Source organism: Bos grunniens, chromosome 20, assembly GCF_055505025.1.
Source record: "Bos grunniens cultivar Pamir isolate PY7600 chromosome 20, Bosgru_T2T1.0, whole genome shotgun sequence".
Taxonomy (NCBI): domain Eukaryota; kingdom Metazoa; phylum Chordata; class Mammalia; order Artiodactyla; family Bovidae; genus Bos; species Bos grunniens.
In genome coordinates, this window is record NC_141184.1 from 15,733,906 (window position 1) to 15,750,739 (window position 16,834).

The following is a 16,834-nucleotide window of genomic DNA, read 5'->3' on the forward strand; positions in this document are numbered from 1 at the left end:
AAATGACCAAGCGACTGAGCACCCACACACTATATGCTGGGGATATTTAAAAAGAAGGTTGATGTTGATAATTTTAACAATAAGATTGACGAAACTAATGTTGGTACTATTAAAACATTTCAGACTGGGTCTCTTTACCTACTAGGATACAAGAAAATCATCTCTCAAGCAGGCTAAGATTAAATTTTTAATGAAATATTGAAATATTCAACCATCTAGCAGTGATGACTGGCAAAAGCCCCAAGAAATAGGAAAATGCAACCAAAAAGAAAGTCTTTTCCTAATAGCTGTAATTCTGAAGCAGTTAAGTAAAACGGTGAGCAGAAGAAACCAGAAAAACTGATCATTTTACTAAATTAAAATGATGCCATTTTCCTGGATAGTTTGGATAATAATAGCCACTGACTGGGTTTAGTTTAGCTCAATTAAATTTAATGAGAACCTCCTGCTTTAACTTAGTGGGAGAAGGAGTAAAAATGTTCAGATCCACCAAACTATTGGTCATGAAGAGATGAATTTAGTCACCTTTACCTTGGCAAATAGGCTCTCCTCATATTGAGTCAGAGGGAGGCTATTCTGTTGAAATAGCCTCCCTATTTCATCCCTCCCTATTCAGATGAGTAGCAGAGGTACTGGAGAATTGGAGGGTGATTCAATGAATTTTGGTCTTCCGAGGTGTCTCAGTGGTAAAGAATCTGCCTGCCAATGCAGGAGACGAAGGTTCCATCCCAGGGTTGGGCAGATCCCCTGGAGAAGGAAATGGCAAACCACTCCAGTATTCTTGCCTGGAAAATTTCATGGACAGAGGAGCTTGGCAAGCTGCAGTCCATGGAGTCGCCAAGAGTTGGGCATGACTGAGCACACACAGCACAGCACCAGTGAATCCTGCAGTCTCCAGACACTTTCACCTGTTATGCTGTGTCTTCCATTTATCCAGTAAATGTCTACCTGCAGCCACTAAACTGGGCTACTACTATTAATAGTTCAGCTCCACAAGGCATCCAGGAAACGCCAAAGGGAAAAGCAATCTTGCTAAACTGGTTTCCTGGGTCAGTTTGACTGGAATGAGACTACTATGAGAGGAAGAAACAAATGTGAAAGAGAGAGGCTGTGCTTCCTCTCACCTTTTCATCTCTGGGAAATCCCAAGAGAAACTAAATACAAAGCTAAATGACCAAGGAAGTGCAAATGGGGTGGGATGCCAGACAATGTCCCAAGGAGGGAAAATGCAAATACATACAATTCCATGTTGCAGATCATTTCTTCTACACAAGGAAGAATGTGAATCTGAGAAGACAATACCAAGAACCAATGTATGTGAACTCTTGTAGATGCTATGGGAGGGACTTGGGCTTCCCTGGTGGCTCAGATGGTTAAGAATCTGCCTGCAGTGCAGGAGACCTGGGTTCGATCTCTCGATTGGGAACATCCCCTGGAGAAGGGAATGGCAACTCACTCCAGTATTCTTGCCTGGAAAATTCCATGGACAGAGGAGTCTGGTGGTCTACAGTCCATGGGGTTGCAAAAGTCAGTCATGATTGAGATACTAACACACACAGACACACTGGAGGGATTTGCCAATGACCGGAAGTTAACTCTGCTTTGAAACAGAACAATCCTGCAGCCTCTGCCTCAGAGTCCAGCCAGGTATCCAGGATTTACAGTCCTGGAGGAAGCAAATGGGAGAGAGAACTCCTTCCCTAATGCTGGTTTTCTCCCCCTTTTGAAACTGGATCGTGAAAGCCTTTTTCAAAAATACAAAAAATTGGCATGAATAAAGATGGCATTTTGGGTTTTTGGAGGGCACTGCCTAGCTGTGGGTGTGGTTGGAAGGCACCCATGGAACACTCTCCTGGAGTTAATCCCTTACTGGCTAGAGCCCCAGCTTTGACAGTTTATGGGGATTTCCCTGGTAGTAGGCTGACACTTTGGCCCAAATACATCTTGAACTTTGTCCTAGACCAAGAATCATTGTGATTTACTCATCTTATTCTTTAAGTTCAGCTAAGTGACCAAATTCTGGCCTAAAAATTTCTTCAGTATCTATTTCTTTAATGTCTCGTTTCTAGAGACAATATTTTCTATACTTGTGGATTCTTACAGTAATTACCCCCATTTCCTAAGAAGCTTGAGGCTCTGCCCAGTGGCGTGGTACCAAGGATAGAAATATCCCTTCTGGCTTTGAGGCCAGTGCTCTGAATTATTTCCCATACTTTTGCCTTCTTGGCTACTTGCATCAACGATTAATACTATTTTTATGACCGTAAAGTTCTTCACATCAGCATTCTAGAGTTTTCACACAGCGGCCTTCCTAGGCACAGTTGGTAAGGGAAAGTACTCCATTCATGTATTTATTCATTCATCAACTGATAGTTATTAAACGTATATTGTGTGCTGAGCAATTTTCTAGGTGCTAAGCAATGATCACAGCAGTGATCAAAACAGGCAATGAGGGACAGACTTCCCTAGTAGCACAGTGGTTAGGAATCCACCTGCTAATGCAGGGGACACAGGTTTGATCCCTGGTCTGGGAAGATTTCACATGCCATGGAGCAAGTAAGCCCGCGAGCCTCAACTACTGAGCCCATGCACCACACTACTGAAGCCTGCCTGCCTAGAGCCTGTGCCTGGAAGCCACTGCTTGCCAGGACTAGAGAAAGACTGAGCAAAAGCAGTGGAGACCCAGCACAGTCAAAAAAAAAAAAAGACAATGATCTCTGCCTTTCTAGAACTTACAGTGTGTGGAGACATACCACAAACAAGACAGACAAGGAAAATACATGGAACATTAGAAGTGATTGTAGGGGAGGAAAAATATTTCCCTTTAGGTTCAGTAAGTGGGGTCTTGAAATTAAACTGATGGAAGTTAGGTTATTAGGAGAAAAGGCATCCAAGTTTTATTAATATTTAACATTTTGCATGCACAGGGACTCTACAGAAAAGCAGTAAAACAAACTGAAAGAAGGGTTAGATTTGGACTTACATACTGTTTTAACAAAGGGTGATAAATTATGGAGAAGTGACTACGCAAAGGAAAGGGGTTTGGGGCTTCTAGGGCCAATAAATTGTGAGGAGGTGGAAGTTTAAGAAGTCTGGGGGTGGTGCTCACATATTCGGCAGCACATATACGAAAATTGGAACGATACAGAGAAGATTAGCATGGCCCCTGCGCAAAGATGACATGCAAATTCATGAAGCGTTCCATATTTTTATAAATAAATTTAAATTAAAAACAAAAAAAAAGAAGTCTGGGGGGACATCTTATGGTAGAAGGCTTACAGTATACAGGCTTATTTTTAGTTTTAAATTTTTATTTTGTATTGGGAGTATAGCTGATTAACAATGTTGTGATAGCTTCAGGTGAACATTGAAGGGACCCAGCCTACAAATACATGTATCCATCCTCCCCCAAATCCCTCCTCCCACCCAGGCTGCCGAATAACATTGAGCAGAGTTCCCTTAGACAGGCTTATTCAGTAAGGTTTGTTTCTCAGATTCATCTTGGTGCCATCACTGGTGATAAGGATTCTTCTCCTCTTCCTGGTCTGGGAGTGGGATACCGTTGTGTCTGCTTTTTTTCAAAAATAATCAGCCCCAAGTAATTCTTGTGGCCATATTTTGGAGTGGCATATTCTGTGTCCCTTCAGGATAACTGAGCAGGGTAAAAAGATGGGGTGGGGGAGGTTTTTGCAATTTTAGATAGAGTGCTCCAGGAAGGCCCAGTGATTGGGATCAAGACTTTAAAGAAGAGAGGGAGCTAGCTTTGAAGGTGATGGGGAAGAGCATCCCAGACACAGAGAACAGCAGATGCAAAGGGTGAAGAAGTGGGAGGGGAAAGTACCCTTAATGAGGTGAAGCCAGTGAGGGAGGAGGATTAGGAAGAAGATAGGAGAGTATGGAGTGGCAAGTCCCTGTGCAGGTCATGGGATAAGATGGGAAGCTATTGGATAGTTTTGACCAGAGGAGGGTGTGATATAATGTATTTTTCTAAATGTGTTTTCAACCTTGACATTTTAACAAAATCTCTGACTTCAGGGTTGAAAATACATCGCTGGGTCACAGGGGTAGGAGCCTGAAGCCAGTACGGGAACTGGAGTGTTATACAGGGAAGGGATGGTGGTGGCTTGGACCAGGGAGGTGGCGATGGGGTAGGTAGATGGTGGTCAGATTCTGTATCTGTTTCTCAGGAGAGGGACAGGATTCATTGACATGTTAGGTATAGGGTGTGGGAGGAGCCAAAGAAGACTCCTGAGGTTTTGCCTATAAAGATGAAGTTACCATGGTAAGGAAGGAAAAATAGTCTTCCCTTTATACTTCTGAATTCTAGGTTGAGACTCCCTGTAATGAAAGACAGATTAACAAGAGAAAAACAAACAAGTTTATTAACCTGAGTACTCATGCATATGTGGGAGAAACAGAGGGAAAGTGAATAACTCAAAGTAATAGCTTTGGAATTCAGGATTAAATGCCAACTTAATAAGAAGAAGGTTGTTGGTCTGTTAGATGATGGTGAATGATTTTTAGAAAAGATAAAGTGGCCCTTAGAAGCACAGATGAGAGATATGGTAGATTTTGACTGAGTCTGTTTGGACATGATGGGGACTTCTGGTCTCCTCTCCTGTGATAGGAGTCAATTTTCTCTAATGAAACTTTTCAGGAAGGAATCTCTGACAACTGAGTTTCTCTTGGAGGATTTGTCTTTAGGCAGATAAGGGAAGTTCAGCGAAAGCCTCTCCCTCCATTTGCTGTTTTTCAAGTGGCTCCAGCTCAAAATAATCTCTATTCCAAAGCAGCATATTTTGGGGTGGACTTGTCTTTAATTCTTACAGTCATATTTTGCAGTGGCATATTCTGCTGCATTTCACTATTTATTAAGATTGATGAAGACTCTGAGAGGAGTCGGTTGGTAGGAGAAGGTGGAAAAGTTATCAGGAGCTTAATTAAATTTGAGATAATTATTAGATATTCCATGAGAAGTATCAAAACCACAGTTGGACGTGTGAGTTGAAAGTTCAGAGAAGTCTGAACTGGAGATATCTGTTTGGAACAAATAAGCATATTAATATTTAAAAACAGGAGATCAGATGTGCTCACCAAGGAAAAGATATAGCCTTGGAGTTGAAGATCTGGGTCCAGATTCCAACTTCAGTATTTGGACTCCGTAACCAATCTTACTTCTTTACCTGTAATATGGCTATGTGTTGCAGACTGAATGCTTCTGCTGCCCCCAAATTCATCTGCTGAAACCCCTCATGATTGTATTAGCAAGCAGGTCATGAGGGCAGAGGCTGCATGAATGGGACAGTGCACTTATAAACAAGACCCCGGAGGTCTCCCTTGACCTCACACACCATGTATGGGAGAAGATGACATTATGAACCAGACAGAAGGATCACATCAGATGCTGAATCATCTTGATCTGGGACTTCCCAGCCTCCAGAATTGTGAGAAACACCTGCTTGTTGTTTAAGCCGCCTAGTCTATGGTAATTTTGTTACAGCAGTTCACATGGACTAAGACACTGTGATAATATCAGCATCACTGGTACCCTTAGAATAGATCTAAAGTGGTATCCAATGCTCAGTAAATGCTGGTTAGGTATTGTCAATGAATGAAACAATAGAGTTTCATTCTCTAGCCAACTAAGGACATCTGTCCTACTTGTCAATCAACTATTGATTTTGACATTCTCTCCTTCACCGTCTTGGATTCTAAAATGAGGAGCAGGCTGGGATGGGAGGGCAGCAGTTCCACTGTATTTGATTGAATAAGCTGCTATTAACTTAACATTTACTATGTGCCTAAGGTTCAATTCCTGGGTCGGGAAGATCACCTGGAGAAGGGATAGGCTACCCACCCCATATTTGTGGGCTTCCCTAGTGGCTCAAACTTAAAGAATCCTCCTGCAATGTGGGAGACCTGGGTTCGATCCCTGGGTTGGGAAGATCCCCTGGAGAAGGGCATGGCAACCCACTCCAGTATTCTTGTCTGGAGAATCCCCATGGACAGAGGAGTCTGGTGGGCTACAGTCCATGGGGTAGCAAAGAGTCGGACACTACAGCGACTAAGTACAGCACATCACAAGGCTGTCTGATCTCCTCAAGTGCATTTTATCTAATTTTATTCTCATTAGAGGCCTAGGAGATAGTTGCCATCAAGGCTCCAGTTTGACAGATGACAGTATATAGTGTACCCAAGGTCATAATGATATCAGAACTTGGACTGACAGCTGATCAGGTCAGTTGGATCCAGGTCCAACTGACTCCAAAGCTTAATCATTAGTCTGCCCTCTCCACCACCCTGGGGATGGGGAGGGGTCTCCTAACTCTGGTTAGGAAGGTAGAGGGGTTTAGGCACAAATGTTTCCACTTTCCCCTTTTTAACCACACTCTGCCTTGAGACCTGTCCTAGATTTTAGTGGAAATGGTGGGATGGCTTAGCAAATTCAAGCAGATTCAGCAGAAACAGCAGAGAGCTCCTTTGTCAGCAAGACTCCTGAGTTGTGAATTCATTCTGGGACAGTCATTCCAGGATGGCTGACCTGGGAGACCACTGACCTGTATGCTTGTGTAAACTTGCCATTAGCAAAGAAACCTTAATTTTATTAAAAAAAAAAAAAAATTCTAGAGTGTCTGAGATCTCCTGTTTACCCATCTTTTCTAATATGTCCTTTTTGGGAGCGTGACTAGGGCAGAGTTTAAAAGCTTTGGTTGCTCTTCCTTCTTACGTGGAGCTCTACTGGGTAAACGTATTACTTCTTGCAGAACAGGCACTTGAATATTGCTGGAGACACAAACTGATACCGTGACTGCTGGGTTTAGAACTGACTGTAATCGGCACTTAGAATCTGTCTGCCTGGTTTGCCAGAGGGAGAGAAAGAGTCTTGAAGTCAGTGGGTACTGTCCATTTCTTTCCATCCCGAAGCTGTCGGCGCACTTCAGATAAACCAGCTCACTAAATGCGAAGGCACGTCTTGAGCCAAAGCCTCCTCCGGGCCTCCGCCCAGGCAGGTGTGGGCAAGCGTGATCTGCGAGTGTGATGAGGGGGGATTGAGTTTCTTCCATTACTGTCTGCCCAAGGGACGACTGTGACCCGCCGCTCCCCATTTTGGGAGTTTTTGATGTCCAAGGACACAGATTTAATACATGAAGCTATCAGGCCTCAGGATGCATCTTCTGCTTGCTTCCACGACCTCGCTTTCACTGGGGGTTCTAACCATGCCATAGGAGGAGTGCGCCTGCGCCCTGGCAGCCGTCTGGAGGGTCCGGGAATCCTCCGTCTCGAATGTCTTGCCAGACTCCAAAGCTCCTTGAGGATGAAGGAATCTATATATTTTAAGAAGTACTGAATTTCAGAATCCAGTGAATGTAGAATCTATTACAGACTAATAAACCAGAATGATGTGTGCACAAACGGCAGAGGCCTATAGAAACTGCACCAGCCAGAACAAAGATCCGTTGTTTCCTTTTTGGTATAATGTTGGTGTTCTATTATAGTTTGCTTGTTTGTTTTTGTAATTTAAAACATTGTAAAATATACAAGCAGTATGTGAAATTCTATATGGATACTTTAAACAACAAAATCAAGGAACACCTTTTATCTATGCCAAGAAATGGAACATCGCTGGTACTCTTGAAGCTCCTTGCGTGTCATTTAGATTGTGTCTATTTGTCTCCACCCTCACCCCACCAGATTACCACTGTCCTGAATTTTGTGTTGATCACACCCTTATTTTTGTTCTCTGTGTATGTGTGTGTGTGTGAGTTTATCAAGAAATAGTGTATTTAGCTTTGTCTGTTTTTTTAAAAAATTAAAATAATACTTATGTCTAAGAGAATTTTTTCCTTTATTTTTAATTGAAGGATAATTGCTTTACAATATTTTGTTGGTTTCTGCCATACATCAGCATGAATCAGCCATAGGTATACGTATGTCCTCTTCCTCTTGAACCTCCCTCCCACTTCCTGCCCCTTCCCACCCCTTTAGATTGTCACAGAGCAGGGGGTTGAGTTCCCTGCTTCAAACAGCAAATCCCCACTGGCCATCGATTTTACATATGGTAATGTATATGTTTCAAGGCTAGGATCTCAGTTGGTCTCACCCTCTCCTTCTCCGGCTGTGTCCTCAAGTTTGTTCTGCATGTCTGCATCTCTGTTGCTGCCTTGCAAATAGGTTCATCGGTACCATTTTTCTAAAATTCCACAGTTGTTCTTGTTCAGTCACTACGTCGTGTCGACTTTTTGTGACCTCCCCCTCCCCCTCCCCCTCCCCGGACTGCAGTAAGCCAGGCTCCCCTATCCTTCAAAATCTCCTGGAGTTTGTTCAGATTCATGTCCGTTGAGTAGGTGATGCCATCCAACCATCTAATCCTCTGTCAGCCCTTTCTCCTTCTGCCCTCTCTCTTTCCCAGGATAGATTCCATATATATGTGTTAATATACAACGTTTGTTTTTCTCTTTCTGACTTACTTCACTCTGTATAACACTCTGTATAACAGAGTGAAGTGAGGTTTATACACCTCACTAGAACTGACTCAAATTTGTTCCTTTTTATGGCTTTGCCTGCTTTAGATCTTTATATGAAAAAATACTGCATTATTTGCTTATTTGACTCAATGTTAGTTTTTGAAATTCAGTCACATTGACCCATGAAAACTGATCTATTCATTTTCGCTGCTATACAATATTCCATGGTATGGAAAACTTAATCATTCTACTGTTGTATTGTTTCTTTTATGAAAAATACTGCTAAAAACATTCATGAATATGTTTCCTGGTGCACTTGAATCAAGTTGGATTTTTGACAGCTCTTTGTTTACCAAACTCCTTTTGATGGAGAAATCATCAGGCAGTGAGAAAAATGCTCAAGACTGGAGCTACCAAACATTTTCCCTGTTTTTTGAAAAAAATGGGAAGAGTTGGAATAGGGAATATATTGAAACAATGAAGGTGATGAAGAGTCTCAGCAAAATAAAAAATTAAACGTGATTTGTTCTTACAAGTGCTTAGAAAGAAAATGAAATGCCTGTGACTTAGTGTCATGTTGCCAAAAATCAGCTATGACAAATTAATCGTTCCCTTTGGTAGAGTCACTGCATGTGTACAAAAATACACATGTCAATTTCTGTAGATTACAAACTCTAGTGGGTGGTGGTTTAGTCACTAAGTTGGGTCTGACTGCTTTGCAACCCCATGGACTGTAGCCCACCAGGCTCCTCTCTCCATGGTATTCTCCAGGCAAGAATACTGGAGTGGGTTGCCATTTCCTTCTCCAGGGGATCTTCCCGACCCAGGAATCGAACCCTGGTCTCCTGCCTTGCAGACAGATTCTTTATCAACTGAGCTATGAGGGAAGATCCCCAAACTCTGGCGGACAGAGGTCTTATCTTGATCATCTAACAAAATGCTTGGCTTCTAGCTGGTCCTTCTTAGAGGTCTGTTGGATGAATTCTCTCCTTGAAGACCAGACCAGGAACACGGGATTGAAGTGGTACTGGCAGGAAGACTAGTAGTTTTAGGAACATCAGATCTAAAGACAATTGACTAGCATATAAATATCTAATTAGAAACTTCCATTTAAACCTTTGCCTTGTTCTCCATTTTATTTTAGTTCAGATGAGTTTATTTATTTATTTAATTTGTTTATATGCCAAATTCACTGATATTATATGTATCACACAAGTTACCCATTTAAATTGTATAAGGCAGTGATTTTTTTTTTTTTTTTTGTATATGTGACAATCACCACCATCAATCTTAGAACATTTTCATCACTGCAAAAAAACCACATGCCCCTTAGCAATCAGTCTCCATAAACTCTCAACCTCTCTGGTCCCAAGGAACCACTAACTTACTTTCAGTCTCTAATTTTGCCTATTTTAGATATTTCATATAAATGGAATCATATGGTATGCATTCTTTTGTGACTGGCTTCCTTCACTTATCATATTTTTAAGGTTTATTCATGTGGTAGCACATATTAGAACTTTTTTAAAAAACTGCTGAATAATATTCTGTTCTATGAATATACTACATTTTAGCTACCCATACCTCAGTTGAAGAACATCTGGGCTTTTCCCACTTTTTCACTATTTTGAATAATGCTGTTATGAACATCTGTGTACCAGTTTTTATGTAGAAGTATGTCTTTCTTTCTTTCTGAGATATTTTTATTTCATTACTCTTGGGTTTCTACCTAAGAGTGAGATCCCTGGGTCTTATGGTAACTCAAAGTTTAACCATTGAGGAACTTGTCTTTGTCAAAATTATCATAAGCAATTTGCTGCTGCTGCTAAGTTGCTTCAGTCATGTCCAACTCTGTGCGACCCATAGACGGCAGCCCACCAGGCTTCCCGTCCCTGGGATTCTCCAGGCAGGAACACTGGAGTGGGTTGCCATTTCCTTCTCCAATGCATGAAAGTGAAAAGTGAAAGTGAAAAGTGAAAGTGAAGTCACTCAGTTGTGTCTGACTCTAGCGACATAAGCAATTTAGGTGAAGATAAAATTTCTAAAAATCAAATTTGTGAACTGCATAAATCTGCAATAAATCATTCATTGCTTTACGAGGTCAAACAAGAGATGACAAGAGTGAATGTTGACATTCTAGGAATCAGCGAACTGAAAGGGACTGGAATGGGTGAACTTAAACTCAGATGACCATTATATCTACTACAGCAGGCAGGAATCCCTCAGAGGAAATGGAGTGGCCATCATGGTCAACAAGAGAGTCCGAAATGCAGTACTTGGATACAATCTCAAAAACAACAAAATGATCTCAGTTCGTTTCCAAGGCAAACCATTCAATATCACAGTAATCCAAGTCTATGCCCCAACCAGTAACACTGAAGAAGCTGAAGTTGAACGGTTCTATGAAGACCTACAAGACCTTTTAGAACTAATACCCAAAAAAGATGTCCTTTTCATTATAGGGGACTGGAATGCAAAAGTAGGAAGTCAAGAAACACCTGGAGTAACAGGCAAATTTGGCCTTGGAATACGGAATGAAGCAGGGCAAAGGCTAATAGAGTTTTGCCAAGAAAATGTACTGGTCATAACAAACACCCTCTTCCAACAACACAAGAGAAGACTCTATACATGGACATCACCAGATGGTCAACACCGAAATCAGATTGATTAAATTCTTTGCAGCCAAAGATGGAGAAGCTCTATACAGTCAACAAAAACAAGACCAGGAGCTGACTGTGGCTCAGACCATGAACTCCTTATTGCCAAATTCAGACTTAAATTGAAGAAAGTAGGGAAAACCACTAGACCATTCAGGTATGACCTAAATCAAATCCCTTATGATTATACAGTGGAAGTGAGAAATAGATTTAAGGGCCTAGATCTGATAGATAGAGTGCCTGATGTACGATGGAATGAGGTTCGTGACATTGTACAGGAGACAGGGATCAAGACCATCCCCATGGAAAAGAAATGCAAAAAGCAAAATGGCTGTCTGGGGAGGCCTCACAAATAGCTGTGAAAAGAAGAGAAGCGAAAAGCAAAGGAGAAAAGGAAAGATATAAGCATCTGAATGCAGAGTTCCAAAGAATAGCAAGAAGAGATAAGAAAGCCTTCTTCAGCGATCAATGCAAAGAAATAGAGGAAAACAACAGAATGGGAAAGATTAGAGATCTCTTCAAGAAAATCAGAGATACCAAAGGAACATTTCATGGAAAGATAGGCTGAATAAAGGACAGAAATGGTATGGATCTAACAGAAGCAGAAGATATTAAGAAGAGATGGCAAGAATACACAGAAGAACTGTACAGAAAAGATCTTCACAACCCAGATAATCACGATGGTGTGATCACTGACCTAGAGCCAGACATCCTGGAATGTGAAGTCAAGTGGGCCTTAGAAAGCATCACTACGAACAAAGCTAGTGGAGGTGATGGAATTCCAGTTGAGCTATTCCAAATCCTGAAAGATGATGCTGTGAAAGTGCTGCACTCAATATGCCAGCAAATTTGGAAAACTCAGCAGTGGCCACAGGACTGGAAAAAGTCAGTTTTCATTCCAATCCCAAAGAAAGGCAATGCCAAAGAATGCTCAAACTACCGCACAATTGCACTCATCTCACACGCTAGTAAAGTAATGCTCAAAATTCTCCAAGCCAGGCTTCAACAATACGTGAACTGTGAACTTCCTGATGTTCAAGCTGGTTTTAGAAAAGGCAGAGGAACCAGAGATCAAATTGCCAACATCTGCTGGATCATGGAAAAAGCAAGAGAGTTCCAGAAAAGCATCTATTTCTGCTTTTTGACTATGCCAAAGCCTTTGACTGTGTGGATCACAAGAAACTGTGGAAAATTCTTCAAGACATGGGAATACCAGACCACCTGACCTGCCTCTTGAGAAATTTGTATGCAGGTCAGGAAGCAGGAGTTAGAACTGGACATGGAACAACAGACTGGTTCCAAATAGGAAAAGGAGTACGTCAAGGCTGTATATTGTCACCTTGCTTATTTAACTTCTGTGCAGAGTACATCATGAGAAATGCTGGACTGGAAGAAACACAAGCTAGAATCAAGATTGTCGGGAGAAATATTAATAACCTCAGATATGCAGATGACACCACCCTTATGGCAGAAAGTGAAGAGGAACTCAAAAGCCTCTTGATGAAAGTGAAAGAGGAGAGTGAAAAAGTTGGCTTAAAGCTCAACATTCAGAAAATGAAGATCATGGCATCCAGTCCTATCACTTCATGGGAAATAGATGGGGAAACAGTGGAAACAGTGTCAGACTTTATTTTTCTGGGCTCCAAAATCACTGCAGATGGTGACTGCAGCCATGAAAATAAAAGACGCTTACTCCTTGGAAGGAAAGTTATGTCCAACCTAGATAGCATATTGAAAAGCAGAGACATTACTTTGCCAACAAAGGTTCGTCTAGTCAGGTTTTTCCTGTGGTCATGTATGGATGTGAGAGTTGAACTGTGAAGAAGGCTGAGTGCCAAAGAATTGATGCATTTGAACTGTGGTGTTGGATAAGACTCTTGAGAGTCTCTTGGACTGCAAGGAGATCCAACCAGTCCATTCTGAAGGAGATGAGCCCTGGGATTTCTTTGGAAGGAATGATGCTAAAGCTGAAACTCCAGTACTTTGGCCACCTCATGCGAAGAGTTGACTCATTGGAAAAGACTCTGATACTGGGAGGGATTGGGGGCAGGAGGAGAAGGGGATGACAGAGGATGAGATGGCTGGATGGCATCACTGACTCGATGGACATGAGTCTGGGTGAACTCCGGGAGTTGGTGATGGACAGGGAAGCCTGGTGTGCTGCGATTCATGGGGTCACAAAGAGTCGGACATGACTGAGTGACTGATCTGATCTGATCTGATTCAGTATGGAAGCCACTGGCCACATAGGACTGTGGAGCATTTGAAATGTGATTAGTCTGAATTAAGATGACTTATAAATGTAAACTACTTACTAGATTTCAAAGTCTTAGTATGAAAAAAAGAATGTAAATTATCTCATTAATAATTTTATACTGATTATAGGTTGAAATGATAATATATTAGATACACTGAGAATGTATGACTAAAATTAATTTCACCTGCTTTTTTTTTATTTTTTCCACATGGCTCCAAGAATATTTACAGTTACATATGTGTCCCATATTCTATTTCTATTGGGCAGTCTTGCTCTATTTCTTTCGTTTTCCTTTCCTCCTTCAAACATTAGATGGATATTAACCTGGCAGGATTTGGAATAGACTGACCTGGATTCAGACCAGATTCTTCTTAGATGTAAAGCCATGCACAGCTTTATTTATATCTCTACGTCTCATTTCCCTTAACTGTAAAAAATAAAAAATAGTAGTATTTATTTAATCAAAATGTTACAAAGAGTCAGTGAAAGAAATTATAGAAAGAACTTAGCTGAAGGCAGAGACATAGAAAGAGTTAAATACATGTTAGTTCTCTTCTTTCCTCATTTCCATGCTGTTAAGTGATATGTAATTAACCTGGTCAGACCAATTAGAGTTCTAGGTGGTGACATAGGCCACCTCGTCTGATTTACAGTATATTTATTTTAATAAGGTACTTCAAAACATTATGCTTAATAAAATGATTTCAGTGGTTGAATTTTTCTGGTAGACAGAATCTCATAAATAATATGAATAATCACTTTCATCTTTTCTTTGATTTTAGAAGTTAACTTTGCCCGTCTGCAGTGCAATATATGCCAAGTCTTAAAATAATTCCAGGCTGTTTGAACTTTCTCAACATTGAGGATATGTTGAGATTGTTCACATGTGTTTCAGGATGTCATTCGAACCATCCAGAACTCATTCAATATGGAAAACTACGTGAGAACTTCTCAAGGGAACTCATTCTCTTTCCAGAGGTCAGTGGAATTTCCTGTTTCTGTTTGGACTCAAAATATCACATAAAGTTCTACTTTCTCTGAACATTTTGGATCCTGGCTTGACCCAGGAAGGCATAGTTTAATTTAAATGAAAAGCACACACATATCATAAGGTCTTCACCACTTTCTCCAGTTCTGAGGCATGTCTGCTTGACCAGAAGCTGATTTCTCTCAATAACATTGATCATCATGGATTGTCCTAGTCACTTCACTGAGATTTCCTTCCTTTTCCAGAATCAGCAACCATCCAGGATTTTTCTTTTTCTGTTTTCACTTTGAGAAGCAGATAGGGCATCAAATACAGAGAGAAATGGATGGAAAAGAATTGGTAACCACCTTTCCTTGACTGATGAAAAGATTTGCTTCTGAGGATAGAAGTTTCATGTAATCAAATAAAACCTCTTGATGTACTGAGGGTTTAAGGCAGTCTATTGCTTGTTATAGGTTTGTGTAAGAAGACACACATACAAAATTACATTATCATTGCTTGAGGATTCATTTCTTTCTTGTTGTGTTTTGCCTTCCTAGGTGATCTGGGTCTAGAACATTTCTATTTGATATGTAGTTAAAAAGAAAAGCAGCCTCACTACTTTTTGGATAAATGTAGAGAGCTTAGCTGGAATTAACAGGACGGGTACGCTCCGCAGACCCTCTGAGCAGCTTGTTCCTATTTGCTTGGCTAGGGATTAAACATCTTTCAGCCACGTGTGAACTTGGCACACTGGAGTTCCTGCTCAAAGTTTCAATTCCTCCGACATCCTGTTACACCCTTTGAGAGAAGTTTCTAAAGACTTCCTTCCAGCTGTCACCAAAATTGATGGAGGGTTGTTTACAGACAGAATTGCTTTGAAAACCTCTGCCTATGTATACAATAAGCAGAAATGCATTTATTGCCTTTCCAAGGGCAGCAAAACCGTTGGAAATCTACATACACCTAACTAGGTTCTATGCCTAAAGGATGGGAGAGGCCAGGGCTCTGTACTGATGAAGTCGTTCTGTTGTTTGTGACAGCAGCAGAGATTATTCAATTTCTCAGAAAGTCAGGGTAAAGCACCAAGGATTTAACAGGATGAACTGAAAGAATGCCTTGCGGCTTCTGGTCTATGAGTTCTCTCTCAACTTCCTACTTCTAACACTGACAAAAAAGTATGTCTGCTCCAGCATTTCTACACCTAAGTCACTGTGTTCCTCAAACAGGAAAGAGGTCATTGAGAAGCAGCCAAAGAATGACATGTGTTGCTTCTTCCTCCAACTCGTTTAGAATTTTGATGATTCCACACCTTCTGGAAAACAATACAGATGTCTAGATATGGGTCATTCTGAACAAAATTAATTATTACCCAGAGGGAGTAGCCAGACATGCCTACTTTATTAAGAATTATATTGTTTGTTGAAGAACAGATGGCAAGGAAGCTGACGGTGGCAATAGGTTAAGTTTTCTCTTTGGGGACAATTGTTTTCATCTTTTCTTTAGCAACATTGCCTAGAAACCAGAACATTATTCAATTAATTTGAAAATTACTCTAGTTGATCACTCAATTAGAATAAATAGAAGTGGATTTAAACAACAGTTAATTCATAATCTACTTCCTTAACATAATGACTCTCAATTTTCCTACATTTTTCCCAATCTTCCTCCCACTGTAATTCAAGGAAAATAGAGCTCTTTTAAAACTCTCATGTCATTTAATCAAAGGTTTTCAAATGAGATATGAAACTATGAGCTTTAGTGAAAACACACATCTGTATGTATGGGGTCATAAAGAGTTGATAGGACTGAGTGACTGAACATGTACGCACATGCATATACATATTAAATGGGGCAAAGAGAAATAATATTTAAAGAAAAAATATGAGTCAGAAGAATTTTATTACAGTTATGAGCCTTTATGTCAAAGCAACATAAAAGCTGACTATAAAGTAAAAGCTCATAGATGTATAAAGAAAACTTAGAATTGCCCTGAGAAATTTTAATATGTCTCTTACAGAGTTTCATAGACCAAACAGATAAAAAAAAAAAGGAAGAATAGAGATTTAAAAATATAACAAACACCTTCAACATGATAGAGATATATAGAGGCCCTTATATCCTACAGAAAATACATGTTCCTTTATGACTATGGGGGCTTCTCAGGTGACTTATTGGTAAAGAATCCACCTGCCAGTGCAGAAGAAGCAGGAGACCCGGGTTTGACCCCTGGGTCAGGAAGGTCCCCGAAGAAGGAGATGGCAACTTGTTCCAGTATTCTTGCCTGGGAAATCCATGGACAGAGGAGCCTGGTGGGCTACGTCCACGGGGTTGTAAAGAGTTGGACACGACCGAGCAACTGAACAGTCACATTGTGACTATGGACATTTGCAGAACTCATTTGTGTAATTGGCTGCAAAGAAAATATTAATAGATTCCAGAAAGTGTAAGTTTTAGAGGCAGTGTTCTTTGGTCATAATTCAGTACA

At 40.8% G+C, this 16,834-nt stretch overlaps 1 non-coding gene across 1 annotated transcript; it reads left to right on the plus strand.

Annotated features, from left to right (window-relative positions):
- The first annotated feature begins 3,101 nt into the window (after positions 1–3,101).
- LOC147350130 (U6 spliceosomal RNA) lies at positions 3,102–3,211 on the plus strand. Its single transcript, XR_015149283.1, has one exon. It is a non-coding gene; the product is annotated as a U6 spliceosomal RNA (small nuclear RNA).
- Positions 3,212–16,834: the final 13,623 nt, after the last annotated feature.